Genomic DNA, 26,584 nt, shown 5'->3' on the forward strand with positions numbered 1-26,584 from the left:
CTACTTTCACTGAGTGTGTTAATGCTTGAGTTTCAAATTACCTTGGCTCTTTAATTCCTCCTAGGCACTTTACTTTGGTCTCTCAAGAACTCAGAATCCAAGATTCACTGCAACTTGGCTGAAAAAGTTTGGAGGAAAGACTATTCCACAAGCAAATCTCAAAGCCAACAAGAAACAAATTCATAGGATACGCGCTTTGTACTGTGATGCGCACCCCCTCTGCCGGTACCTCCTATCGACAGATCTTCAGATTCTTGGGATCACTAACCAACCAATCCTGTTGCGTAATTGACATCATGCCGTCCCAATCTCTCTAGGACTTTTCTGAATTTTTTCACGATTGTAGGAGAGTAGGGTCTGCTATCCTATGGTCACCCCAATTTTTGCTTTTTGCTTCACTGGTTTTCGACTTACTGAGGCTGTGGGCCTGCTAATCAGACCCCCAGCCTGCTGTTCTCTCTCTAAATTTATAATACATGTGCTATAGGTACATACCACAATTGGAAATGGACTCCTTGTCAGCCCCTGTACCATGCACTATAGGTGCCCAGGGCATAGGTGCCACCAAGGCCTACCAGGGGCTGAAGCATAGCTTTTGCCACCCCTGGCTGGTTCTTAAATTGACACAACTGGCTGATCACTCCGCTGGGGCAAGTGGGTGTAATCACCCCTTGCTTAGATATAGTATACCTATATCTAAACCTATATCTGGACACATATATAGCCTGTAAGCCACTCCTATGGAAGGCCTCATCAATCCTGGAGGCAGAGTGCGTGGTTTTATGTGAGATGGTGCTCTGGCATGAGCTGAGCCTGTCTGCAGCTGTCGGGAACAACTCCCTAAGCTGATCCGGGATAATGCCATACCATATACTCTTAAGCGCATTATAATCCTCGCGGTTATATAGCAACTTTGGTTTGGCTTTATTAAAACATGTCGTGTAAGGTGTCATACGAATTGGAATACTATCCCCTCGCCAGTTCTGGCGACGGGGATAGCATTCCACCCTTCTAGAGGGAGAAGACATGTTACTTTACTGAAACGCGGTTGATTTAAAATGAGCCTCAGATCCACAAAATGGATGCCCCTGCCACAGACACGGGTCTGACCTCCTGCTGCTGACCGAAACCCGGCAGAGGAGGCCTGGACAAAGAGTTTCCTGTCACAGGGCGGTGTCAAACCACCCCAGACAGGAGATAGTGGATTGGAGTAGGGAGGTTTCAATGAAACCAGACACTGCCTGGGGAGCACAAGGCTGCCCCTTGCAGGATCCGGCCAAACCGGTTCTGGGGCCTCCCAGCCCCTGTCCCAGCGCGGCCAGGATCAAAGGAGAGGGGTGTAACCACCCCCTTCCTGGGTCCCACCCATAGGAGGGGACCTAGCAGGATGTCCAACCCCCTAGATTCGAATAAGAGGGGGAGCAGTCCCAACGGACCTCAGATCATCCTGAAGAAACATAAGAAACGAAATCTGGACCCTTCGACTTTCTACACGACGTAAGAAGACTGAAGAATCTCCCTTGTGGTCAAGGAGTGACCACCCTGTGCAAACAGGCACCATCCAGCCCTCGACCCTTGCTTTGTTGCAGTTCCCGCCGGAACTCGAGCGACAGAGATCGACGAGATCAAGCTTGCCTGCCTTCTACCTGCCCGATCCACAGTCCCTGCAGAGCTGAGACCCGTGGAGGCGACCGGAAGCGTGGGGCACGCCATCTTGAAAAGGCCACGAGACGCTGACCGTGCGGCCCACGAGTGACCCTCGAAGCTGTACACCGGGGTTTGAGAAGCCCCAGCCCCGAGCTCCACTTGCACCAAAGCTCACCCCTCCACACTCGACGAGTGCTGCGTGGGGCCCTTCTGCTTGTGTGTGCTCGACGCGTTGGCCCGGTCACTTGCCAGCTGGCTTGTGGCCCCTGTGCCGACGAACTTCGAAATACGACTTGCTTTTCTGGTTGCTCCAGATCTGCACCAGCTCCTGTGAAAAGGAGCACCCACTCTGACCCTCCTGGTTCGAGTGATAAGCAATCTCCCGGTTCCGCGTGGATTGCTTTTGCCAAGTGCTGTTTGCTACAATCTTCAAGCCGACGGTGCTGACGGCGAGAGCCTACGTGGGACAGATCGTGACCTGCTCCTGGACGTCGCAGATGCCCCAGAGCCCACGTGACAGCGGAGAGAAGCCTATCGACAACCGCCTGATTGCGCCCGACATTGCCTGGTTCCGTCCTGGTTCCACCCTGGTCACTGCTGAGTGACCCAGACTCTGTCCCCTCTGCTTTCAGGTACTTTTCTACATCGATCCACCCTTGGATCGCACCGGACACTTCTGCTTCACAGCGCCTGCAGCTGCAACAGCTCCAAGCACCCAGAACCTGCGTGACAGAACCCGACGCCACTTCGACCCTGTGCACCCACGGCCTGTGGGTGAGGTAACTTTGCAACGCCGGTATCTTTACACTGGTACACACCTCTAGGGTCTGTGTCTAAAGTTTTGTGTTCCTAGGTTCAGCGGAAGTATCTTTTTATTCACTTTAATTGACTTTTACGCACCATTGACAGTGCATTGGTGCGCGCTGCACTTTCCGTGCTGCATCCGTCTCCTGTGGGCTACTCCCGACTTCTTCATTGCTTGTCCTGACTGCTCCCAGCGAATCTCTAGGCCCTAGGCCTAACCATTGTTCGTAAAGTGTTACTTATACCACTTTTTTGATATATGGTCTGAGTGGCCACCCGCCCTCATCCATAAACGTGCAACTTTATATGTGTAACAGTGCTTTTGATTTAACGCTTGTGCCCCTTTCCTCATAAAGAGTACTGGGGAGTAATTTAGAAATAAATACATATATTTTTATAATATATACTTGTGTGGTGTCCTTTCATTTGATTACAGGATTGTATGTGGTAAAACAGCTCGCTTAACACGACCTCTTAAGTTAAGCCTTTAAGGCTGCTTAGTCCATGCTACCACTAGGATAGCTTGTCTACAAGGTTGACTTACAACCTGACATCTTTGGGGTTTGTTTGGACTGATAACCAGTGGTTCCAGAATTGGAAACACTACCTATCAGGCCAACTTCTCACATTGGTGTGCAGCGGTGCGGATTTGAGCTTGCTGTTTGTTTTACCATTACAATCTTTATCAAATTGAAAGATCACATCAAGTACCTCTAGGTACATATAAATCAAAAGCTTAGCATATTAAGTTCTACTGAACTTAGTAGTTGTAGATTAAAGGGATTAGCACACCCTGACTACAACTCACTAGCAAGGTACAGTAGGAAACCACTTAGTGTAGGTAAGTGCACCACTTACACCTCACTAGCAGTCATGTCTGATACAGAAAGAGCCTCAGGCTCTGCTCCTGTAATAGTTGATCCTATAGGGACAACATCCAGATATGACAACCTTAGCCACAAAGACCTGAGTGCCTTGTGCACAGCCAGGGGGCTAAAAAAGGGCAGAGGCCCTACCATTCCTTCCCTAGTAGCTCTCCTAGAAAAGGATGACCTAGACAAGGTGAGTCAGACTCCCTTAGAAACAGAGGAAGGGATAAACTCCCCTGAGAATGAGGATCTTCAAGAAGGAATAGAGGAGGAAGAGGAAGACCCAGAAGAAGGCTCTGATATAGATGAGCCTGAAGATCAGGATCAGGGGGGAAACCAGGTACAGGTTGCCAGGCTTAACCAGGCCAACTTGGACCTACATGGGAATGGAGGGGGCCAGCACCACTCCAGATCTCATAACCAAATTCTCCCAGGTAATAGAAGGGAGAGATCTCTGTCAAGGGACTCTCACCTTTCTAGTGCCTCAAGAGAATCTCAAAGAGGAATGACTTCCTCCCAGAGAAAAGAGCATAGGGCCAGGATGAGGGCTGTCCAACTCCAAATAGAAAGGGAAGAGGTAGCCTTGGCTCAAGCTAAACTTGCTTTAGCAAGGGAAAGAAAATTGTGTGGCTTAGATGCCACTGGTGGCAGCAAAGTTCCTAAAGAAAAAGACAGGGCCTATGACAATAGAAACCTGACAAAAATTGTGCCCCCCTACAAGGAAGGGGATGATATCCACAAATGGATGACTGCTCTTGAGAGGGCCTGCATGGTACAGCAGGTCCCTGAGGATCAGTGGGCAGCAATTTTATGGTACTCCTTTTCTGAGAAAGGGAGGGATAGGCTCCTCACTGTTAGACCTGAGGATGCCAAAAACTACTCTGTTCTGAAGAGTGCTCTTATTGAAGGGTTTGGCCTAACCACTGAGCAATACAGGTTGTTGTTCAGAGACACCCAAAAAGCACAGACTCAGGACTGGACTGATTTTGTAGATTGTGCCACTAAGGCTCTGGAGGGTTGGCTGCAGGGAAGTAAAGTTTCAGACTATACAGGATTGTACAATCTTATGATGAGAGAACAGATCCTTAATAACTGTCAGAACCAGCTGTTGCATCAATACCTTGTTGACTCTGATTTGACCTCTCCCCAAGAATTGGGAAAGAAGGCAGACAAATGGGTCAGAACAAGGATTAAGCAGAAAAACCAGAACCAAGGTGACCAGAAGAAAACAGACCAGAAGGGTGGGAATCAGAAAGATAAAGAAAAGGACCAGAAGTCTTCAGGCCCCCAAACTAGCAATAAGGAGGGGGGTTCCCAAAATGGAAACAAGAAAAAGAAGAACGATGGCCCAAAGAAACCTTGGTGTAATACCTGCAAATCAGTTTCACACTGGGGCAGTGAATGCACTAAGAAAAATCCAGTCCCCACCACTGCAGCTCCTAAAGCAACTGCACCCCCTAGTACAGTCAGCAGTGGTGGTACACAGCCAAAGGGTTTAGTAGGGTTGACCCTGGGTACTGAGGTGGAATCTGGCCTAGTCAGAATCCCCACACAGGCAGTTCTCCTATATGATGTGGACATATCTTTGCCCACTGCAGTAAGCCCCAGTAACCTGGGCAAATATAGGCAGACTCCCTTAATTAATGAGAAACTGGCTCAGGCCTACAGGGACACTTGTGCCAGTGTCACAATGGTGGCACCTGGCTTTGTGGACCCTGGACAAATTGTACTAGGTGAAAGTTACCTAGTGACCAATGCAAGCAACTCCACTACTTCCCATAGTGTGGCTGTTGTGAACTTCTCCTGGGGAGGGGTAGATGGCCTAAAGAAAGTTGTTGTGAGTGCAGACCTCCCAGTAGACTGTCTGTTAGGCAATGATCTTGAAAGCTCAGTTTGGTCAGAAGTGGAGTACAGGACTCATGCAGAAATGCTAGGGATTTCAGCTCATGTCCTTGCAGTGACAAGGTCTCAGGCTAAGAAGTGCCTTCCTGAACCAGTGGTGGATCTTGAAACAATAGACCAACCACAACCCAAGAGAAGGAGCAAGAGGGTTAAGGCTGTGCCTTCCCACTTGCCCCAGGTTGAGGATCAGGTTTCACAGGAAACTGATTCTGCAGTCCAAGAGGAGACTGTCTCTGAGGAGCTTGAACCTGATCAGGTTGAGTTTCTGGGGACAGGGGGACCCTCAAGGGCAGACCTGGGGCAGGCCCAATTAGATTGCCCTTCACTTGAACCCCTCAGACAGCAAGCTGCTGCTGAGGCTGCAGGGAATGCTCAAGGTACCCATAAAGTGTATTGGGATGAAGGACTCCTTTATTCAGAGGCTAGAGACCCCAAGCCTGGCACAACCAGGAGGTTGGTTATACCTTTGAAGTTTAGGGGCTTCCTTCTTACCTTGGCCCATGATATTCCCCTTGCAGGACACTTAGGCCAGAATAAGACTTGGGACAGGCTTGTTCCACACTTTCACTGGCCTCACATGTCAGAAAATGTCAAGGAGTTTTGTCGCTCCTGTGTCACTTGCCAAGCCAGTGGTAAGTCAGGTGGCACAACAAAGGCCCCCCTGATACCACTACCTGTGGTGGGGGTACCCTTTGAAAGAGTTGGAATAGACATTGTGGGTCCCATGGATCCTCAAACAGCATCTGGGCACAGATTTATACTGGTGGTAGTGGATCATGCCACCAGGTACCCAGAAGCAATTCCCCTGAGGACCACCACAGCTCCTGTGGTGGCAAAAGCCCTCATTGCAGTTTTCTCAAGAGTGGGCTTTCCAAAGGAGGTTCTTTCAGACAGAGGTACCAACTTCATGTCTGGATACTTAAAAGCAATGTGGAAAGAGTGTGGAGTAAACTATAAGTTTACCACACCCTACCATCCACAGTGCAATGGGCTTGTGGAAAGGTTCAACAAGACCCTAAAGGGAATGATAAAAGGGTTACCAGAGAAGCTTAGGCGGAAATGGGACATCCTTTTACCCTGCTTGCTCTTTGCTTACAGAGAGGTCCCACAGAAGGGGGTTGGCTACAGCCCTTTTGAACTTTTGTTTGGCCACCCTGTAAGAGGTCCATTGAGTTTGGTGAAGGAAGGATGGGAGTTACCTCTCAAAAAGCCTAAACTAGACATTGTGGATTATGTACTTGGTCTCCGCTCCAGGATGGCTGAATACATGGAGAGAGCATCCAAAAACCTTGAGGCCAGTCAGGAATTACAGAAAGCCTGGCATGACCAAAAGGCTGTTCTGGTTGAGTACCAGCCAGGGCAGAAGGTGTGGGTGTTGGACCCAGTAGGGCCAGCAGCTCTCCAGGACCAATGGACTGGACCCTACCCTATCATTGAAAAGAAGGGAGAAGTCACCTACCTGGTTGACTTTGGCACCCCTAGGAGCCCCCACAGGGTGCTCCATGTCAATCGTTTGAAGGCATTTGTTGACAGGGAGGACATGAGTCTCCTCATGGCCACAGATGGGGAACAGGAGGAAGAGAGTGACCCTCTCCCAGACCTGCTTTCCCAGAACCCTGATGATGGTTCAGTTGATGGAGTAGCCTTGGCAGGCAGCCTCACTGAGCAGCAACAGGTGGACTGCAGACAGGTGTTGCAGGCCCACAGACACTTGTTTTCACTCACACCCAGTCAGACTAGCTGGTGCACCCATGAGGTGGATACTGGTGACAATCTGCCTGTGAAGAATAAGATCTACAGGCAACCTGACCATGTCAGGGATTGTATAAAGGCTGAGGTGCAAAAGATGTTGGAGCTTGGAGTGATTGAGCCATCAGAGAGCCCATGGGCTAGCCCAGTGGTCCTTGTGCCAAAACCTCATACCAAAGATGGGAAGAGAGAAATGAGGTTTTGTGTGGACTACAGAGGTCTCAATGCTGTCACTAGGACAGATGCTCATCCCATTCCAAGAGCAGATGAGCTCATTGATAAATTGGCTTCTGCCAAGTTTCTGAGCACATTTGATTTGACAGCTGGCTACTGGCAAATCAGACTAGCTGAAGAGTCAAAAGCCAAAACAGCATTCTCTACCCCTAGTGGGCATTATCAGTTTGTGGTAATGCCCTTTGGTTTGAAGAATGCACCTGCCACTTTCCAAAGGTTGGTGAACCAAGTCCTTGCTGGGTTGGATGACTTTTGCGCAGCATATCTAGATGATATTGCTGTCTTTAGCTCCACCTGGGAGGATCACCTGATCCACCTGAAGAAGGTTCTGGAGGCCCTGCAAAAGGCAGGCCTGACTATCAAGGCTACTAAGTGCCAGATAGGGCAGAGCAAGGTTGTGTACTTGGGCCACCTAGTAGGTGGGGGTCAAGTTCAACCACTGGAGAGCAAGATCCAGACCATACAGGACTGGACTCCTCCAACTACCCAGACACAAGTCAGAGCCTTCTTGGGCCTCACTGGGTATTACAGAAAATTTGTAAAGAACTATGGGTCCATTGTGACACCATTGAATGACTTGACATCCAAGAAGATGCCCAAAAAGGTTCAGTGGACAGTTAGCTGTCAAAAGGCATTTGATGACCTGAAGAAGGCCATGTGCTCTGCACCTATCCTGAAGAGTCCTGACTACTCCAAACAGTTCATTGTACAGACAGATGCTTCTGAGTTGGGGGTGGGAGCTGTGCTTTCACAACTTAATCAAGATGGTCAAGACCAGCCCATTGCTTTTATTAGCAGAAGGCTGACCCCCAGGGAGAAACGTTGGTCAGCTATTGAGAGGGAGGCCTTTGCTGTGGTTTGGGCCCTGAAGAAGTTGAGGCCATACTTGTTTGGTACTCACTTCCTAATTCAGACAGACCATAAGCCCCTCTTGTGGCTAAATCAGATGAAGGGTGAAAATCCCAAACTGCTCAGGTGGTCCATTTCCCTACAGGGGATGGACTTTACAGTGGAGCACCGCCCAGGGACTGACCATGGTAATGCAGATGGTCTCTCCAGGTACTTCCACTTAGAACATGAAGACTTATCTGGTCAAGGTTAAGTTTAATGTCCCTGCGTTTGGGGGGGGGGGTTATGTAGGAGAGTAGGGTCTGCTATCCTATGGTCACCCCAATTTTTGCTTTTTGCTTCACTGGTTTTCGACTTACTGAGGCTGTGGGCCTGCTAATCAGACCCCCAGCCTGCTGTTCTCTCTCTAAATTTATAATACATGTGCTATAGGTACATACCACAATTGGAAATGGACTCCTTGTCAGCCCCTGTACCATGCACTATAGGTGCCCAGGGCATAGGTGCCACCAAGGCCTACCAGGGGCTGAAGCATAGCTTTTGCCACCCCTGGCTGGTTCTTAAATTGACACAACTGGCTGATCACTCCGCTGGGGCAAGTGGGTGTAATCACCCCTTGCTTAGATATAGTATACCTATATCTAAACCTATATCTGGACACATATATAGCCTGTAAGCCACTCCTATGGAAGGCCTCATCAATCCTGGAGGCAGAGTGCGTGGTTTTATGTGAGATGGTGCTCTGGCATGAGCTGAGCCTGTCTGCAGCTGTCGGGAACAACTCCCTAAGCTGATCCGGGATAATGCCATACCATATACTCTTAAGCGCATTATAATCCTCGCGGTTATATAGCAACTTTGGTTTGGCTTTATTAAAACATGTCGTGTAAGGTGTCATACGAATTGGAATACTATCCCCTCGCCAGTTCTGGCGACGGGGATAGCATTCCACCCTTCTAGAGGGAGAAGACATGTTACTTTACTGAAACGCGGTTGATTTAAAATGAGCCTCAGATCCACAAAATGGATGCCCCTGCCACAGACACGGGTCTGACCTCCTGCTGCTGACCGAAACCCGGCAGAGGAGGCCTGGACAAAGAGTTTCCTGTCACAGGGCGGTGTCAAACCACCCCAGACAGGAGATAGTGGATTGGAGTAGGGAGGTTTCAATGAAACCAGACACTGCCTGGGGAGCACAAGGCTGCCCCTTGCAGGATCCGGCCAAACCGGTTCTGGGGCCTCCCAGCCCCTGTCCCAGCGCGGCCAGGATCAAAGGAGAGGGGTGTAACCACCCCCTTCCTGGGTCCCACCCATAGGAGGGGACCTAGCAGGATGTCCAACCCCCTAGATTCGAATAAGAGGGGGAGCAGTCCCAACGGACCTCAGATCATCCTGAAGAAACATAAGAAACGAAATCTGGACCCTTCGACTTTCTACACGACGTAAGAAGACTGAAGAATCTCCCTTGTGGTCAAGGAGTGACCACCCTGTGCAAACAGGCACCATCCAGCCCTCGACCCTTGCTTTGTTGCAGTTCCCGCCGGAACTCGAGCGACAGAGATCGACGAGATCAAGCTTGCCTGCCTTCTACCTGCCCGATCCACAGTCCCTGCAGAGCTGAGACCCGTGGAGTCGACCGGAAGCGTGGGGCACGCCATCTTGAAAAGGCCACGAGACGCTGACCGTGCGGCCCACGAGTGACCCTCGAAGCTGTACACCGGGGTTTGAGAAGCCCCAGCCCCGAGCTCCACTTGCACCAAAGCTCACCCCTCCACACTCGACGAGTGCTGCGTGGGGCCCTTCTGCTTGTGTGTGCTCGACGCGTTGGCCCGGTCACTTGCCAGCTGGCTTGTGGCCCCTGTGCCGACGAACTTCGAAATACGACTTGCTTTTCTGGTTGCTCCAGATCTGCACCAGCTCCTGTGAAAAGGAGCACCCACTCTGACCCTCCTGGTTCGAGTGATAAGCAATCTCCCGGTTCCGCGTGGATTGCTTTTGCCAAGTGCTGTTTGCTACAATCTTCAAGCCGACGGTGCTGACGGCGAGAGCCTACGTGGGACAGATCGTGACCTGCTCCTGGACGTCGCAGATGCCCCAGAGCCCACGTGACAGCGGAGAGAAGCCTATCGACAACCGCCTGATTGCGCCCGACATTGCCTGGTTCCGTCCTGGTTCCACCCTGGTCACTGCTGAGTGACCCAGACTCTGTCCCCTCTGCTTTCAGGTACTTTTCTACATCGATCCACCCTTGGATCGCACCGGACACTTCTGCTTCACAGCGCCTGCAGCTGCAACAGCTCCAAGCACCCAGAACCTGCGTGACAGAACCCGACGCCACTTCGACCCTGTGCACCCACGGCCTGTGGGTGAGGTAACTTTGCAACGCCGGTATCTTTACACTGGTACACACCTCTAGGGTCTGTGTCTAAAGTTTTGTGTTCCTAGGTTCAGCGGAAGTATCTTTTTATTCACTTTAATTGACTTTTACGCACCATTGACAGTGCATTGGTGCGCGCTGCACTTTCCGTGCTGCATCCGTCTCCTGTGGGCTACTCCCGACTTCTTCATTGCTTGTCCTGACTGCTCCCAGCGAATCTCTAGGCCCTAGGCCTAACCATTGTTCGTAAAGTGTTACTTATACCACTTTTTTGATATATGGTCTGAGTGGCCACCCGCCCTCATCCATAAACGTGCAACTTTATATGTGTAACAGTGCTTTTGATTTAACGCTTGTGCCCCTTTCCTCATAAAGAGTACTGGGGAGTAATTTAGAAATAAATACATATATTTTTATAATATATACTTGTGTGGTGTCCTTTCATTTGATTACAGGATTGTATGTGGTAAAACAGCTCGCTTAACACGACCTCTTAAGTTAAGCCTTTAAGGCTGCTTAGTCCATGCTACCACTAGGATAGCTTGTCTACAAGGTTGACTTACAACCTGACATCTTTGGGGTTTGTTTGGACTGATAACCAGTGGTTCCAGAATTGGAAACACTACCTATCAGGCCAACTTCTCACAACGATTAAGTGACTACTGTCTGCCACGCTCTTCCCGTTAGTGATAATTCTCCCTTCTCTAACCCACCAACATCATCTCTCTACCACCCATCCTGCTTCTCTTCTCCACCCCTCTCTCATTGGGCACCATCACTCACCTTAGCTAATAAATACGGATCTAGTTTTGTCCCTTGCCTCGCTCATATTTTACATCAACTAGTTCTGACAGTAGGCTCGGTTCCACTTGAGTAATGCAATCTCTCCCTGTCTTCCACCTCGATTCATCTGGAGTAGAAGTGGCATTTTGTGTTCCTCTGTCAGAAAAGCCTACAGCTGATCTCTTGATCTCTAAGTAACCATCGCCCCATTTCACTCCTAGAGCTGCCCATCAAAACATTCAACAAGGAAATCAATAGTCAACGTTTACTCTTTTTCAGAGATCAAGATTTTTATGAGTCACCAGTTCAGGCTTTTGCCTGCTTGATAGTCCTGAAACTGCAATGGTCTTAGTCCATGAGGGTGTCAGGCTCCTGTTGGGCCAGGGAGACACATTCCTCTTGTGCCTGGTTGCTCCATATCTCACTGATCACACGCAAGCTGTCCTTCTTCCCCATTTCAGACTTTATTTCAAGCTGATGCCTGCTGGGCCCACATGGCTGGCTATATTTGACAGCTTTGCTACCCTTCTGGCCAATCGGATGCTCACGTTTTTTCTCACTTTGATGACCTACACAGCAGTGCTTAGTTTGTAAAAACGTAGGTGCCAGGACTCAAAGCCTTTGTCCGGCACTATTTAATGTCATGGCACTGATTACAGAGAATGCGTAATCTTGATTCCACCTGATGCCTCTTTAATCCACCACCAGATTCTTATTTCCCCTTTAACTCACTCTTGCAGGTTATTTATATTCTTTGCCTCCCCCTCTCACTTTTTACATCTTTCTCTTCCTCCTTCTTATCCCTTTTATGGTTTTCCTCTCTCTTGCTCTGTGTCAAAGTCTGAAGAAGAAAATTAGGTGCTTATCTCTGTAGGAGAGTAGGGTCTGCTTCCTATGGTTACCCCACTTTTTGCTGTGATTCTCTGGTTTTTCGACTATAGTGTGGCAGTGGACCTGCTAATCAGGCCCACAGCCCAGCTGTTCTCTCTCTAAATTGATTCCATGTACTTTAGGTACATACCAGATTGGTTACTGGGTCACCCTTGTGAGCCCCTGTATAGTGTACCCTAGGCGGGGTAGCATTCCACCCTTCTAGAGGGAGAAGACATGTAGTTACTGGTTTACCCGGTTAAAGTTAAACAGAGCCTCAGCATCACAAAATGGATGCTGCTGCCACAGACACGAGTCTGACCTCCTGCTGCTGGACGAAACTCTGGCAGGGGAAGCTTGGACAATAGGTTTCCTGTCCAGGGAGGTGCCAGCACCTCCCCAGACCAGGCTTTAGTGTATTGGGGCAGGGAGGGCTGCATTTAGTGAATGCTTTCCAGACACTGCCTGGGGCACACAAGGTGCTCCATGCATTTCCCATTTCAAACCGGTTGCTGGGGCACTCTGCCCCAGCTCTGGCGCGAGACTGGACAAAGGGAAAGAGCTGTAACCACCCCCTTCCCATGTCCACCCATAGGAGGACCTTAAAGGTAGTCCAGCCTCAAAACTTAGTATAAGTATCGGAGCCCAGTCCCTGGGACTTTAGATTACCCTGGACGAAACTCTGAAACATATATCCTGGTCCATCGACATTCCATTTCGACTAGAAGACGGAAGATATCTCCCTTGTGGTCAAGGAGTGACCACCCTGTTCAAACAGGCATCAACAGCAACTTTGCTGGTCTGCATTTTCAAGGCTCCCGCCGGATCCCGAAAAATCTGCGACACAGGACATGGACTTCCAAACATCTCTGACCCCGACCTTCGCTCACAGCAAAGCTGAGACTCATGGCAGACACGAGAGATGTGGGACCGGAACTCCTGGACATCCTGCATTTTGCAAGCTGCACCTACTTCACGAGGTATCTCGAAGTTGTGCATTTGGGTGCCTTAAGCCCTAGACCCGAGCGCCATTTGCACTGAAGTTCAGAGGCCCCCAGTCCACGAGTGTCCCATGGGCCCCGCTTTTGCATTTCAGCTTTACGCATCTTTGCAGTTCCTTGCCCATTGGCTAGTGAGTGGGACAGCTCGAATCCAGCTCCTGGTTGTCATTGAAATCTCCTGGTTTTCGTGGCTGAAGAGACAAGCTTCACCTTCTCACCTGAAATCACACGACATCTGGTGGCATCTCCCTATTGCCGCCCTGGTCACTGGCAAGTGACCCAGACTCTGTTCCTTCTGCTTTCAGGTTCTACAGATCTTCGATCCACCCTTGGATTCAACCAGACACTTTTCCTCTGGTCGCCTGCAGCACTTCTTTGCAGATCTCCATTAAAATCAACGACGAAACCCGACACCAAAAGAGACCTATGCACCCGGCTTCCGTGGGTGAGGTAACACGAGTACTCTGGTAGTCTCTAGGGTATTGGCCCTCCCAGTGTCTAAGTCCAAAAGGGTTCCATCGTAGTTTATTTAGAAGTGTCCTTAAATTGTAAATTTGCAACTTGTTTGTTTCCCATAGAAAGTCAATAGTAACCTGCGGCTGTGTTTAGTCACTGCACGCGGCTCCCGTGGGCCTCTTACTTCCTAACCTTTGGTTGTTTAGAGTATCCCCAGTGATTCCACAGGCCCCAGGCCTGCTTTCTAATTCTCAGGTGGTTCTTATACCACTATTTTAGTATATGGTTTGTGAGGCCCCTAGGGCAAAACGTATACTGTGCAACTTTTTGTATGCTGATTAAGTAACTTGTATTGTACTTTTACCTCTGACCTCATAAAGAGTGCAGAGGGGTTGTGTTTAGAATAAATACATATATATTTCATATATACCTTGTGTGGTGTGCTTTCATTTGGTACTCCAGGGATTATAATTGGTAAAACAACTTGCTTAATTCGCTCTCTGAAGTCTTAGCCTGAAGACTGCTTGTCACTGCTACCCCTAGGATAGCTTTCTATAAGGTTGACTTTACAACCTCCATCAATAAGGATCGATTAGACTGGTGCAAGGTGCCCACTAGAACTAGTGGACATCATATGCCAGGCTAACTTCTCACAATCTCTAAAAAGGAGGGCTGTGGGGGTAACTGCAACCACCTGTTCAAATTAAGCACTGCCTATTCTGATGACACTTAAATCTTTCTACGTATTGACTATTTGTGCATAATTCCTGCTCCAATTTCACTTCCTGTTTACTGATCGTTTTCGCTTAGATGGGGAACAATGCTCTAAAAAGCCATACCAACAAAAGCCAGGGCCATATTTACAATGGAAGTGACTCAGTGCGTGCTGCAAGCCATTTGGCGTTGCCGCAATGAGTCACATTCAAAGCACAGGGATGCAACATATTTACAACAATATCTCACATCCCTGTGCGTTCTCCTGCGCTAGCGCATAATCGGCTGCCATTCACCGGTGCATGCACCCTTGCACCATTGTGCAAGGGTGCCTGCATCATGGGGAGATTTTTTTGGTGCAGGAACAGACACCTTCCTGCACAAAAACAATCTATCGAGGTGAGTTCCTTTTTCCATCCGTGGTGTAGAATGCAGCATGCATTGAAAGAGGAAGAAATGAGGTGAAATATAAACATTTCTCCTCATTGCGCCTCTCGTCATAGCATTCTGATGCATTTCCAGGTTTACAAATTCTCGTAAATCTGGAAATGCATCAGAAAACATGGGTGTTGCGTAGAAACACCCACAGCAACGCTGATGTCACGCGCTTTACACACGACGTGTTGTGTGAGAAGGGGCGAGATTTACAAGCACACGTAAAGGCATGCAGGGTGGCTTTACATGTCCTTGTAAGCCATGCAGAATGACTTTACGTGTCCTTGTAAATATCGGGCAGCAGGTTGCGCCACTGGTGTGTCATGCAACATGACGTACTGGCGGTGCAAGGGGCTTGTAAATAAGCCCCTGAAATTTTAGTTATGTAGAATGACTCTTCAATTTGATCAGCAGGTTGTTGGCCCAGTGACATATCTCTGGCTCCTGTACCTATAAATAAAGTCCATACCCTCAGGCTTACCTCTGATCACTTTCCTCCTCTTGATAGTTCTCAGTGAATAGGCCCCTGCATCGAGAAGTGAAGTTGACACCCAAGTATTTTATTGCCACCCAATTCCACTAGAAGGGAATGGACAAACTCCAGTTCCAGAGTAGGGGATATCAGTAGAGAGGGAATGTTTTGGGTAAGGTAAGGTTTAGCTATGGTATGGGTTAGGGCCACTGATTTTGGCATATTTATTTTAGGAGATTTACTTGGCTAATGACACTAGTACGTCATCATTGCCAGTGGTTATTGAGCCAGTGGAAGCGCAGAAAAAGTAATACCTATTATTATGTTAGATTTTACTTTACTCTGGAAGAGTCTGGTAGTAAGATGACCTCAATTTCACCGGGGATTCTCATCTGGAGAAAAATCCTTGAGCTGATGATTTAGCACCACAAACATTAGATGAGTTGCATAACTACTCTTTCAGGTCCTTTATCTTCTTATCAAGGGTTGTCTGTTTATGGAATTGTTCTATACTTATGTGCAATATTTTTCTATGGAGTGCTGTGTAAGCCTAGTGAATTGAAATAAATTAAACTATGTACTGCAAGGGCAGGCAAAGACCTGGCTTGGCAGTTCGGGCTGGACTGTTCCCATGAGGCACAGGGTCAAGACTGATTTGCATATGGCTGGGTCTGAACTGGGGTGGTGAAGTGAGCTAAAGAACGATGATGGGTTCAATCCAGATCTGTGACTGGGGGTGAGTGCCTGAAAAGTTTCAGCGCTCCGCCATCATCCCCTTATGTTTGCCTTACTCTTCATATTAATGTCCAGACATGGGTCCCTTGCTCACTTTGCCACTGGATTCAAACTAACTTGGCTGACAAGGGGTGTTACCCCGAAACTGGTCCCAGGATCCTTGTTTCCGGTCCGGGGAGAACATGGCTTGCAGTTCGGGCTGGACTTTTACCATGAGGCACAGGGCCAAGACTGATTTGCATATATCTGTGTCAGAACTGGGGTGGCAAAGTGAACTAAATAACTGTGATGGATTCAACCCAGATCTATGACTGGGGGTAAGTTTGAAAAGTTTCAGCGCTCCGTCCATCATCTCCTTGTATTTGCTTTGTTCGCCCGAAGTTGGCAGGATATGCCGAGACGTGAGTCCCTTACTCACTTTGCCACTGAATTCAACCTAGCCTGGATAATCTGTGGTGTTACCCCGAAACTGGTCCCAGGATGCTTGTTTCCAGCCTAGGAAGGACCTGGCTTGGCAGTTCAGGCTGGGCTGTTCCCATGAGGCACAGGGTCAAGACTGATTTGCATATAGCTGGGTCTAAACTGGGGTGGCGAAGTGAACTAAAGAACAACGATAGATTCAAACCAGACTTGTGACTGGGGTTGAGTGTTCGAAAGGGTTCAGCGCTCTGTCTATGTGTTCGTACAGTTCAGATAGTTATTACAGTGATTAATTTGTAAAAATAAAAATTATTACCCGGGACCGAGTTTTTTTGTTAAAGGTCGCTGCCAGCTCTAACAACACTTGGATTCAAAGTTTATTAATGTTGAAAAGAGGCAAGAATCCTAAAATAGGTGTCCACAAGCGCAAACGTTGGCAGTGCCAACACTGATATCCCACAATACAGTACCTGTGAGTTACTAGCACCACTACGAACTGCAGATACCAGAATGCAAAGGGTCTACTGGTACTGACGTTCTGGCATTGACAATGTTTATTGTTTCAATTACTTAAATCAGTTACAAAGTGTGTGCAGAAAAGAGAGTAAACATTGAACCTAAAATTATAATATAAGACTATCTCACAAAAAAGAATAAAACTCAATTTCGAATTAGGCAAGTAAAATGATTTTAAAATGCTAGAATTCCATTCATCACAACAACGATTATACACAGTTAAATCATTTTCGAATTAAATAATTTAAAAGATTAACAAATTGTTACATTTCATAAATTACAACATAGATTTTTTACTCAAATCAATTATCCGTAGCTTGCCTTTTCTTTCAATAAACCAGATGCCTCTTCTGCCCTTCGAATTATCTGGAGGGTCTAAAAATATGAAATAGTCTATTTGTATATTTAGCAAACCTGGATTGCTGGTTGTCAAACAAAAGGTTAAGGCGTCTTTACTGCTACTATCTTGTGTTTTAAGAACAGCGGTTTTAAGAAGGTGTGTGTGACGTGGCTGTAGGAATGGCACACAGCAGTACAGCAAGTATAGCATGGATTTATGTGGGCGACAGTTACGTGCTAGCAGTGTGCCCACTCACCCCTTAGTGGGACACCCATGTCTCAGTCCGCTCCGTGAAAAATATATTTTTCACTTAGGTATCTAAATCGTCAGTTTAGAGCTTTTCCAGCTACTAGGATTAAGTTCACCGGTCCCAGCCACCTAAACTGATTACCAATTTATATTTTGGGAGCTGAACCGTGACTACCTACCCAAACTGACGTTTTCACGTCTGCAAAGACTCCAGCCACAATGCTTAATTTGTCCACCTGATACCCAACCACCCCTAGTTCTTCTCCTTTCAGTGAACCCCGAGGTAAACACTACAAAGACGGCAGTGTAGCGGTTTCTCACCTCACCACCGCGGAACACCAGCAGGGGGCAGCAGAGGACGAAGGTCGGAGCTGGCAGTATATTTACAGGAGAGTGCAAAATCAGCATCGTTATCCTGTTCCTGGGTCACGCTAAGAAATTGTTACAGAAACTACATGTGATCCGAAATTGGACGGGTGCATGTGACTTCGATATTGTGATACACAGCCCATGAATTGTACACTAAGCTCGTTAGATTTTGTGTATTTCTATGCCCTGTGTGAACGGTTCTGCGTCTTAAAGAGCCTGGTAGTACGTCGCCCCACATAAGGGCATACTTTGAAGCATTTGACCGCCAGGCCCTCCGCCATAACCTGTGCCTTTGTCTTTCTGCTTTAAGGTCATTAAGGATGTGGCACGGGCGCAGTGCTTAATTTGTGCCGGTGGTTGCAGCCAGTGGGCCTCAGCACTTTCTTTCGTGGATAGAGACTTACTTTTCGACATCGGAGTTCGACAGAGAGGAAGCAAAAGGCAGAAAGGACTAAAACAATTTCCCCGAAACAACCATGAACATTGCTGACCCCTCGCCGTCGAGGACGCTGACCCACTTAGGTCTCTCACTAGCAATGTTATGAGATTTGACGGCTGCATACAGGATCAAAGGAATGACGGGTAGAGCCCAGTCAGGTAAAATAAGATGCAGTATGAGGTATAAAATAAAATGATGCACAATTGAAATGTAAAAAAATATTAGTTATGACTTAATGGATGCGAGTACAAGACCAGTACATGTCAGCCGTTTCATTGTTAACATTGGAATGTACCATTTCAGGACGGGGTTCACCCAGAGCCCCAGAAAGCGCACTCCATCACATCTACAAACCCTGACAGAGCATACAAGGGCGAACCCCAAGCACAGCCACCCAGGAACCCCGGGGTGCAAGCTGTGCGCAGAAATTAATCACGGTATTAAAAAGAATTCCAAGCGCATGGGTCAGCCGCGGCTGAAGTGTTGGTAGAAACAAAGGCAAATAATAAAACCGCTGGAGATGCCCCCCTCCCCGGTCAGCCTTTGAGCAGTCCGCAAAGAGCCCCTCCGTTGCTGGGGCCCCGCGGCTGGCAAGATTGCACGTCAAAATCCGGAATATTAGGGAGTGTGAATCAGTTGCGGCGGGGCAGTTGGATTGCGTTCCCCTTTACTCCACCCCATTCCCCAGGCTTCCTTCATCAATCTTCCGGATGTCTCCAGGCGGCTCGAGCCCCTCACGCCGTAACACGCAGAGATTGCTATGTCCAGGGCCGTGTTGCACTGTTCTTCGTCCGGGGCCTTCCTTGTAAAACCCAAACCAGTCTACCCTGCTTCTCCCCAGAAGGACCCCTATACATTGAGCTTTGTTCGCCCCGTCTGGCCCTCTCGTGGCTTTTGCCACAGACTTCTAGACAGGGCCAAGGAGGGGAGGAAAGGGGCAGACAGAGTCCCCTGAGCCCACAGAGGTCACCTTTCATGTGGGGTTGAGACTGCCGAACCACAGTCTAGCCAGGAAAGCAGGAACAGATTTTTTTTTCTCGTATTGGATGTCAACAGATATGGCGGCCTATAGGCAGTGGCAGCGCCACCGGAATGTGTGACAGAAGATGACCCAATTATGTGGCAAGATTGGCCAAATTATGAGGCGTAATGCCACACATTTTGTGGCGGTATCCCTTCATTATTTTGACCTTTTTATACATTTTAAAATTGGCTGGTCAAATGTTTCACCTCATCAGTAACACTTTAACGTCTTAAAAACAGCAACAGGTAACTGAAAGACGACAATTCAAAGTTGTGGATGACGTTCTATATCACGGGAACACACGTAGTTGTGTTTTTAGTACTTTTGATCCGTTTGCGCCAGAATTTATTTTGGGGACACATGTACAATTATGCAGCAGATGATGGAGTATGTGGCAAATTATGCGATCCGCCATTGTGAGGAAAGCGCCACAGAATCACATAGTTCCAGTGGCCCCATCTGTATTGGAACCTGGAGACTGCTTATGCATATGCCGCTAAAATCATTTGAGCAGCACTAGCCTGCCAGGTAGCCCAGAGTTCCATATAGGCCAATTCCCTTTATCTGTCTCACCGTTTTCCTCCCACTTAATTGAGACTAAAATTAATGGAAACATGGCAGAAACTGTAAAAATAGTAAACACGAGTCGTAAACTGTGTGTCACCATAGAAAATGGTTGAACCAAAGTTTGCAGGCCCATGGCGATTACACTTTCGATTTCAAAAGGCCTTCTGTATTACAGACGCTCTTGCCTATGCAACCCAGAATGCACCGGGATATTTATGAGAATTCCTATGCTGTTATCCTTTAAGGCAAAAAGAACAGTTGATGGACACAATGCTGCATAATTTCAAACATTCACCCCAGTACAGAGATCTGGGCCTAAACCCATTGTTTTTGTGCTCACCATGCCATTCCAGTTCAGACCCAGCCATATGCAAATCAGTCTTGACCATTTGCCCCATGGGGGCAGTCCAGCCCGAACTGCCAAGCCCTCCCTGGACTGGAAACAAGCATCCTAGGACCTGTTTCGGGGTTTCACCCCTCTTCAGCAAGGATAGCTTGATTCCAGTGGCATGGAGAGCACGGGACTCACATCTGAGCATACCCGTCCCACTCTGGGTGACAAATGCAAAAGGAACAGTTGATGGACAGAATGCAGAACAATATCATACTTTCACCCCGGGGACAGAGATCTGGCCCTAAATCCATTGTTTTTTTGCTCCCCATGCCATTACAGCTCAGACCCAGCCATATGCAAATCAGCCTTGACCCTGTTCCGTCCATCATCTGTGTATCTTTTGTTATCCTTAAAGGGCCATGCAGTTTAGAGGAAAAACACAGTTCTCTTTGGCCAGAGTCCTCCATCCCTAGCAATCCCATACAATACACCTCCTAGAATGTTACTTTGTTTGATGACGTCAGATTGAGGGTTTAGATCTGCCGTGACGTCTTGGGAGCGGGTGGCCCCTTTAAAAGGCGCCGAGGCTGACCTGTCTCGCGCTGTAATGTCTGGCGAAGGCACGGCGTTCAAAGGCCGGACCGGGCGTCGAGTCAGCGACGATCACCGGCTTCAGATCGGCCCTGGAAAGTCTTTGTCAGGCCCTTGGGCGCCTCAGGATCCGTTTAAATTTAGAAAAGGCGCAGCTATAAATAAGGACGTACTTCTCCCGTGGCGTCAGTACAAAGAGTTTGAAGGAAAGCCCTAAACAATGCTGGGGGCTCGGGAGCGGGGGGAGGCTGACGTACCGTCTTGACCTGACGCTGGTGCTCAATCACGGAGGGGACGGAGGGCCTCTGGGTTCCCAGGCGGTGCAGGGGCTGGGAGCGCACCAGGATGTTTCATTGATGTGGTTGAGTGTTATTGAGTTTTCCTGCACCTGAGAATAGCACCCTGACCGCTTTTGTTGGGGCTGTTCAGCAGATTTCTAAAAAGCGTTTTGATTTTTGCAGTTTAGGACAGTGCGAACTCGCCCCAAGGGTATTAAAGCGCTTTACTTGAGCACCAGTCTACGTCACACTTGCTCAGATTTTTTTTAGGCACGGGGAGATTAAACGATCCGCCCAGGATCACAGTACCAGACTCCCCAGTTCTAAAGTCAGCGTCTCTGGCTGTTATGCCACTCCCCCCCAATGCATACAATGCACATTCAGGGGCTATCGTACAGGGTTATTTAACCTACGCTCACCTGTTTAAACCACCAGTGTTTAATTTGTGCCAGAGGTTGCAGATGCTGGGAATCACCACTCGTGTTCAGAGCCAGGCCATTATCAGACTACGATGCAGGGCGCGAGAGAGAAATACAGAAAAGGGAGAAAGAAGAAGGAAGAGAAAGATTGGAAAACAGTGACCAAGGGAACACGCATTGACAAAGCCAATAGTTCTCGCCTATGCAAGAGCAATTGGTTTTGCCAATGTCTTTTTGCCACATACAGCGGCGTGGCTACTGTTCAGCATGGCTAAAAGTTAGAGCCGTAGAGTGGCATAAAGTGGCGTGGAGTGGTATAGAGTAGAGTGGCATAAAGTGGTGTCGAGTAGAGTGACGTGGAGTAGAGTGGCATAAAGTAGAGTGGCATAAAGGAGAGTGGCGTGGAGTGGAGTAGAGTGATGTAGGGGGGAGTAGCATACAGTAGAATGGCACTGAGTGGAGTGGAATAGAGTGGCATAGAGTAGACTCGTGTAGAGTGTAGAGTAGTGACATAGAGTGGAATGGAGTAGCGTAAAGTAGAGTGGCATAGACTAAAGTGGCATAGACTTGAATATGGAGTGGCATTAAGTGAAATGGAGTGAAGCAGAGTCGCACATAGGAGAGTGGATTGGCGTAAAGTAAAGTGGAGTGGCATAGAGTGGAATGGCATAGAGTGGAGTGACAGAGTGATTTTGGAGTGGAGTAGAGCAGCTTACAGTGGAGTGGCATCAAGTAGAGTGGTAGAGTGGAGTGGCATAGAGTGGAGTAGAGTGGTATTGTGTGGAGTGGAGTTGCGTACAGTGGTGTGGAGTGGAGTAGAGTGGCTTAGAGTGGAGTGACATCACATAGAGTGGGTAGAGTGAAGCGGCGTGGAGTGGGATAGCGTGGTATTGTGCGGAGTAGAGTGGCATACCGCGCTGTAGAGTGGAATTGTGTACAGTGGAGTGGCATGGAGTGGAATAGAGTAGAGTGGAGTAGTATGGAGTGGCCTGGAGTGGCGTAGAGTAGAGTGGAGTGGCTTGGGGTTGCTTAAAGTGGAGTAGAATAGAGTGGAGTAGCCTAGAGTAAAGTGGTGTAGAGTAGTACAATTCTATTTTAGTTGTACAAGTAAGCCATAAGATGCAGGTGAAAATAAACAATGTTGAAAAATGCGTCTGAAAACAGAACAAAAGTAGAAAGCAACACAAGAAATGTTTTCTGAAATGCATACCTCATTCACAGCACGATCAGCAGACGGACACTAATCAAGAGGAAGCAATGTGCGCTTAGTGCATGCTCCACAGAAAGAAAAGGAAGTGACTCCCGGCACTTACTTGCTAATTAGGAGGCAGCAAAGAAGAGTGACAATGTAGCCAACGAGTGGTAGCAATGGACGAGCTCCCAGCCCTTTATTGCAAGCAATACCCCTCGAACGGAGAATGCATACAACGCAAGCCCTGCCCAGGTGTGACCTAAAAAACAGGGTTCAAAAAGAACCTGCAAGAATGAGATAAAGTGACAGGAAGTGTGTAGTGGGGAGAGAAAGAGGCATTAGGCCGAATCAAGACTAGGAAGCCCAGATATTTGACAAACCCAGCATTCTACAGTGCCTGAGGCAAGTCCCTAAGAAAACCATTGTGCACCAGCACTTTTTGTTTTTTTAGTTTTTTTTATAAATCAGCTCTGAAATCACTTAGAAGGATTCAGTACTGCCCCTGAGAGTCAATGATGGTGAAATTACAAAACGCTACTGAGATAGATGACTGTTTTATGTCCTGCTTTAGAGGAACAATGCGTGCAGGTGTGGAACGAAAAGGCTGGAGCAGTGCTTTCGGCTTTTCCACTTGACCAAACTGTGAGACACTGGTAGAAAAAAGGTTTCCCTGTACTTTGGTTACTGTATTTACAAAAACCAGCATAGTTGATAATGAGACTAAGTGAAAAACTAGACCTTTATAAATACTTTGAGCAAGATTGGGTAATGTCTGTAACGGGAAACAACCAGTACAGCACAGTCATTACAACACACTACCTTTACAACGCGGTCATTACAATGCAACATCCTTTACATCGCATGCCAGTACAATGCAGCCATTGCAACGCATGCCATTACAATGCATGCAACTACAACGCATGCCATTACAACGCATTATAAGGTAAGTAATGGGAAATAGTAATTTTTACCCCTACACTATCCAACACTTACCCTACTGTTGAACTCGCTGGAGTGGGAGTAGTAATTTTTACCCCTACACTACCCAACACTTACACCACTGTTGCCCTAAAAGTATATGCGTTGTAATGGTATGCGTTGTAATGGAAGGCGTTGTAAGTGTAGCTTCTAAAACTGTGTTGTGATGGCATGTATTGTAAAATGATGTGTTGTAATGGATGTTGCGATCTAAAAATTGCGTTGTAAAGGCATGCATTGTAAAATTTTGTGTTGTAACGTGTCCTATTTGTCTGTAATACAACTTTGACTACAACAGTGTTAAGGATTATTCACATAATATGACTTCAGGGTAGCTGAAAGGAAAACCTCATGATCAAAGGTGCTTATCTTTCCCTTCAGATAAAGGCAAAACTATTTGCTACACGAGGCCCTTAATAGCAAAATATGAAATAAAAACAACAAACTGAGGGCCATATTATCAAGGAACCTGCGGTAGTTTATCGCCGCTTTACCGGCAGGAAACTGCCGATAAAGCGGCGATAACGGGCTTGATAATATGCGAATCGAATTTCAATCGAAGCCCAGGTTAAATGTTCACACATCTAACCTGGGCTTCGATTGAAATTCGAATCGCATATTATCAAGCTCGTTATCGCCGCTTTATCGGCAGTCTCCTGCCAGTAAAGCGGTGATAAACTACCGCAGCTTCCTTGATAATATGGCCCTGAATTTCCTCCTCCGTTGGGTTCAAATTGTGGACAGAGTTCTACCGGTGCATTCTACTAGGCCTGGGCGAAACTTAAATAAGTTGTAACTCATGTAATTTCAGGAATTTTGCATTATGCTAGTTAAACACAATTTCTGAAATGATACCATTATACTACTTTGTCAGGTTTCACGCTATTCGCAGTAAAAGTCTCTGGGAAACATGCTGTTAGCTGTAAAAATGTACAGTGAACACAGAAGAACCCCAAAACACCAGCTGCTGTTTGTGGTCATTTGTAAAAAGGGTCTGAATGCAAAAAATTGACACGAGGATGCATTTCATACTGATTACGTGTAATTTCACGTACATTTAGCCAAAACTGCAAAAGCAAATTACACAAATTTTGCAGTCCCCTAGATCCTGCTCCGTATGTATAGTCCTCTAGGCATCAAAGGAATTTCAGCTGCCTCCAAACACTAAATGATGCCCTCTGTATTCTTTTTTGAGGTGGCCACTGTCATGCCATACAGTCAGGGCTCGAGTCGAGGTACCACGCGGGTGGACGGCGTCCCCCCACTTATTTTACCGGGGGGACGTCATCCCCCCTGCCAAACAGCTGGACTTCACTCTTAGGCCTCTCTGGGGCGAGGAGCTCGGCACCTTTCGTGACGTCACTTCCTGTTGTGACGTCACTCCCGCTCTTACCTGTAGTCTCGGGGCAACCCCCCCCACACTTCAATTGGCCGCCACGGAGAGGCAAAATCATGGACCGCCACGGGCGGCCATAGGGCTAGCTACTCCACTGCCTCTTAGCACTTATAGAATGTCATAGCTGCTCATATACTTTTCGGTATAGAGTGTGCATTGCCACATCACTTAATACACATGAGTGTGTGTTACCGCGTCATAGCCTGATGAGCCGTGAGAACGACTTGCACGGAAGTAAGGACTCTGCTAGTGCATGACTCTGAACATGAAGGCCATGCAGTATTTTCTGCTGCATGCCTGAAATTGTTCATGCGGGTCATGATCTCATAAATGGGTTAAAGTTTCACAATTTATCTATGGTGCTGAGATTCTAATAATTAAGTCTAGTTTAGTCTGTGACTAGACTTAATGAGTTTCCGAAAGTTGTTGAAAACATGGCTTTTTAGCTAGGCCTTCATCTTTAGGATCATTCACCATCCTTTTTCTGGGACTGTCCGCATGCGCCATGAGACTCCCTCACGGGATGTGATATGTTTGCGCAATACAAATATCCAGACTAGACTCTAATAATTAATGATAAATTCATGTTGTGTTTAAGCAGAAGTGTTTGATGAGACAGCGGTGGAATCTCTCATGACACCTGTATTTCTGAAAGAGTTGGTAAAAGGAGTCTAAGAGAAAGTAGCCCACATCCTTTCATGATGGGGGATGTCATTATCTCCGCAACACTGGCCGCACTCGCACCCACCTCTGAAGGCACTGAAAGTTTGCTGAGCAGCCACCATGTTTCATGCTACTGCTCAGCGGACCTTTTTGTTTTTCAAAAACAAGCTCCCACTTTGGGACCCCCAGTTCTCCTCCCAGGATGTGGTGTCCTTTTATTTGTTTCTGTTTGGGACACAGCCAAGTAGTCCAGAACAAAATCCAAAATACATCAACTTTCCTGCTCTACATAGGATGGGAACTCAGCTGGGACTTCGGCAGGGCCGGACTGGGAAGGCAAACCAGCCCTGGCATTTGAATTGGACCGGCCGCGTGGGGGGGGGGGGGGGTGCAGGGAGGAGGGGGGCCAGGGATGTGCCTGAAAAACATTGCAGCTGCTTTTGTTACGGGGGGCCGATAAAACTGGCCCCGTTGACAAAAACGCCCCCCAGGGGTCCAAATTCAGCCCCCTATCATGGCGGTTCACTGGGGAAACGCCCAATGCCCGCTACAGTCAGTCCGGCCCTGGTATACCGTGTAGGGTCAGCTGGGCCTTGGGTGTAGGGTTTCTGCAGGTGGAGCCAGCGGGGCTCCACCATCCGAAAACATGTGGGTCTCCTCATCGATAAAGAGCAGATGCCGTCACTTGGATGAACAGGACACACAATGCAAAAACAACAGTTGATGGACAGAATGCAGAACAATGTCATACATTCACCCCAGTACAGAGATCTGGGCCTAAATCCATAGTTTTTTTGCTCACCACACCACCCCATTTCAGACATGGCCATATGCAAATCAGCCTTGACCCTGTGCCTCATGGGAACAGTCCAGCCCAAACTGCCAAGCCATGTCTTCCCTGGACTGGAATCA

Source organism: Lissotriton vulgaris, chromosome 12 (genome assembly GCF_964263255.1).
Source record: "Lissotriton vulgaris chromosome 12, aLisVul1.2, whole genome shotgun sequence".
Lineage (NCBI taxonomy): Eukaryota > Metazoa > Chordata > Amphibia > Caudata > Salamandridae > Lissotriton > Lissotriton vulgaris.